Consider the following 4,384-nt stretch of genomic DNA (forward strand, 5'->3'; position numbering starts at 1 on the left):
ACTTAGCTCCCGGGCTTGGTGGCAAGTGCCCTAACCACTGAGCCATGCCACAGCCCTACTTTATAGTTTACAAATGCCTTCCTCAAGGTTATTTTCCTTTCCTATGCTACCACAGGTAACTTTACTCTGTGTGTGTGCATGCGTGTGCGGGTGCGTGCATGCGTGCATGCGTGTGTGCATGTGTGTGTATCTTGGTGCTGGAAACTGAACTCATAGCAATTCACACGCTAGGCAAATCTCTACCACTGAGCTACAGACACCACAACGAATCTTCCTTGTTATTTTCAAATCTTATTTTCTGTGGTGTTTTTTATTTGTTTGTTTACAACACTTCCCATATTTGCAACTATGGGCAGGTTGTGCTTTGGCATTTAATCCCAGCACTGTGGAGGTTGAGGCAGGAGGATCTTCTTGGGTTCCATACTAATTTGGTCTACAAAAGGAGTTGCAGTCCCCAGTCGAAGCCCAAAAGTGAACCTTTGTTTCAAAAACAAAGAACAAACAAGCAAACAAATGCAACTATTACCTATCTGTCTACTCCACTTTAGGTTGCTTTCTTATGAAAACTGAAATGCTCTGACCTGGGTGCTATTTAGCAACTGGAGTCAGCAGTCAGGCAACCTCTGGACTGCTGCTCAACTGCGTGGCAGCAGCTGTGGGAGCTTCTGGAATGGCTGAAGCAGTAAGCTCTGCACTCTAAAAAAAGAACTCATGGGGTGCTTGTTAATTTGAATCTTGCCAAATCTTCACTTGTTGATAACTACATTGATTAATTAATTGATTGATTGATTGATTAATTGGTTGATTGAGAAAAGGTCTCACTATGTAGCCTTGGCTAACCTAAAGCTCACTATGAAGACCAGGCTGTCCTTGAACTCATAGAATTTGTCAGAGATGCACATGCCTCTACCTCCCAAGGGCTGAAATGAAAGGCGTGCACCAGCACTCCAGGCACTATCTACTTTCCTTGAGAAAAAAAACATAGATGACTCTCTCGAGAAGGTAATTCTGAAAACAGCATGCATGTGTTTCCACACGACGGAGAGCAATTCAAATTCTTGGCAAGGATGACTTTGAAATAATTGCTAAATATAGTTTCTTGGGGTTTTTTTGTTGTTGTTGTTTTGTTTTGTTTTGTATTTTGGTTTTTTTATTTCTCAGTTTGATTTTCAAAGAGTATGTTGAGCATGTTGAGTAAAGTGCCAAGGGGTGGACCCCATGTTTTTCCTGAATAGAGGACTCTGGGGTATTTTGATTCTGATGATAAAAGCAAAACTTGGAACACTAAGGAGTGAGCATCTATACCTGACAGCAGATACTGTGTAGTGTATTTGTACGTGAATTTGAATTTGCAGAAACTGATGTTACATAGTCTCTTACAAGGCAAAACAGAGGTCAAGGTCACCAGGGTAAACTGTATGGCCTCTGACTCATTGTGGCAGCAGGAGGATTTGTAAACAAGTCATTCTTTTGTTTTGTTTTGTTTTGTTTTTCGAGACAGGGTTTCTCTGTGTAGCCCTTGCTATCCTGGAACTCACTCTGTAGACCAGGCTGGCCTTGAACTCAGAAATCCACCTGCCTCTGCCTCCCAAGTGCTGGGATTAAAGGCATGTGCCACCACTGCCCGGCAACAAGTTGTTCTTTGTAGACTCATTCATTGCTCAGGTAGCTTTGCCATGGTGTTGTAATGAGACCTTAACCTATGTACCTGGATAGGTGATTCCCTTTATAGAGAATTTAGGGTAGCCGATAAGCTCCCACGTGCCTGCTGCTTTAGGAAGAGGGTCCCCTATCCATCTCGGATCCAGGAGAGAAGAGCTCAGCGAGAGCTGTGTATGTAGATGTCTCATCCCCAATCAGAGAGGATTGATGCTTTTTTTCTTTGTCTTCCTGTCCTTGAAATTTAAGAACGATAACTCCTGTGGTGGTTTTGTTTTGTTTTTGTTTACTTTTTGTTTTTTGTTTGTTTTCTTCCTTATCTGTTTCTAACCTCATTAAAAAAAAAAAAACAAAAAAAACAGGAGCTATTTTAGCCAGACTTGGCAGGAGAGCTCATCTATGATTGAGAATCTAAATAGAACAAGTTTGAACTACATATCAAGGGAGAAACAGGTCCTTGCCACACATACCCATTTGGACTACACTTAAGACACTTGTGATCAAAATATAATGACTGACATGCTCAGAACATGAAATGCCATTAACCTGTTATCACTGCTATAAAATTTTACATAGAAAAGTATCGTGGTGGTAAGATTTAGTTCTGTGCAATTTAGAGTCTAGAAATGAGTACAGAAATGGAACCTAAGCATTGAGCACAGGGATCAGACCCTGCATTACTTCATCTGCAACGACTGATTTCGATTACCATGGAGACAAGCCTCTGGGCATAGACTGGGTTAACTGAGGTGGGATGGCCCACCCTAACTACAGGTGATGTCATTTCTCTGGTGGAGATCCTGGACTGAATAAAAAGTGAGCCTGTGAGCATTAGGATTCACACTGCTCCTTCCTTCCTGCCTTCTGCCTACTAGGACCAGCTGCTTCAAGCTGTGGCTGCCCCACTGTGATGGACAGCTCCCCTAAACTGTCATACAAAACCTTCCTTCCCCAAGTATTTCATTTCAGTAATAAGTAAACTGATACACTATCAAAATTAAGAATAAAACAGTCAAGTCCATCTTACATATTTTTAAAAGATTTATTTATTTTATTTATTTATTTATTTATTTAATATATGAGTGCACTGTTGCTGTCTTCAGACACACCAGAAGAGAGCATCGGATCCCATTACAATTGATTGTGAGCAACCATGTGGTTGCTGGGAATTGAACTCAGGACCTCTGGAAGAGCAAGCAATCAGGCTTTTAACTGCTGAGCCATCTCCTACATCTACTTTTAAATTTATCTTTTCTGGGACTTCATTTTAATATATTTTATAAGAGCTCTCATTCATCTGTAGATGGGCAAGAAAACTGGGCCCTACCACGGATAGCTTTAGAGCCCTGTTTTTACTATAAAGCCATAATTAATCTTTATCTTAGACATAAGACAGGGAAGTGATAATAAAGTCATAATTTTTGTAAATAATATAATAATATAAAGTCAGAGTCTGCCACCATTGGTATCACCCTTAGGAGCTCACTAAGCATGACGGTGCCCAGGGTTGTAGGTTCCGTGTAGATGCCTGAGTTATTGACTGTCATATGTTATTGAGAAAGACACGAGGTACCTGATGAAGCAGATCTGCTCAGTACTCATTCCTTAACTTCCTCTGGGAAATGTTGCAGTTTCTGATTACTTTTGAGTCTAGCTTCAGTTTAGGATACCACAGTGGACTAATATTACTCAGTCGACTCACACTTGAGGCTAATATTATGTCACCCAGGAATCTGGAATTAGAACACTGGATGGCTAAGCGATTAGGTCACAGTGGGCACATGAGCTGAAATGTCAACACTTGCTGTAACATCAAACCAAAAAGCCACAGGCAAGCTGATGTTAGCAAGGGAACACGCAGTCATGAAGTGAGTGGGGGCTAGAGATAGAAGAAAGGAGAACAGGGCAAATGTAAAACATACAAGAAGCAAAGAGGGGAATCCAGTAAAAACTGTAAACCAGAGTCTGTTAAAAGCAACCTTAGAATCTTGCTTCGTCATCTGCCTAAGAGAGTCCATAGAATTTTCTTTTTCTTTTTTGGGGGGCTTTGGCTCTTTTTGAGACAGGGTTTCTCTGTGTATCCCTGGCTGTCCTGAAACTCATTTCTGTAGACCAGGCTGGCCTCGAACTCAGAGATCTGCTTGCCTCTGCCTCTGCCCCCTTAATGCTGGCATGAAAGATGCATGTCACCAATGGCCAGCAAATCTTCCCTTTTGTCTGCCTAACTTCATTCCCTCCTACATCAGGTTAGCCGAGTGAACTTCAATTTTCCTTTAGGAGAACAATAATACGTTCTCCTAAAGGAAACTTGGTTTCCTTTGTTTGTCCTCCTAGAGGACTTTGGGGTCTGATGTAATGCTGATGGACCCTGCCCCAGTGTCCCACAAAACTCGCTTCCTCATCTCCAACTCTTCGTGCTGGTGGAAGTTGGAAGTGTAGTTCAACTTAGCCTAAGAGAGGCCCTGGGTTGGCTCTCTGGTACTGACTGCCTCTCTGCTCACAGAAAGGCCTTTACTACCAGTCTATCGGACATCTTGTTCCCACTCATACCCCCTCCCCTGATTCATTCATAGCATAGTCTCTGCGCCCTTTATGTTCCATTTCCCCCATGTGGTCCCCACATTTACAGACTTGGGGTGTATTCTTCCATTGCCTTGTTTTTTGCTTTTTGCATTTTCATTGACTGTTCTCTCAATATTGTCTATGTTATCTTCTGCCCCTGAGA

Source organism: Mastomys coucha, unplaced genomic scaffold, assembly GCF_008632895.1.
Source record: "Mastomys coucha isolate ucsf_1 unplaced genomic scaffold, UCSF_Mcou_1 pScaffold22, whole genome shotgun sequence".
Taxonomy (NCBI): Eukaryota; Metazoa; Chordata; class Mammalia; order Rodentia; family Muridae; genus Mastomys; species Mastomys coucha.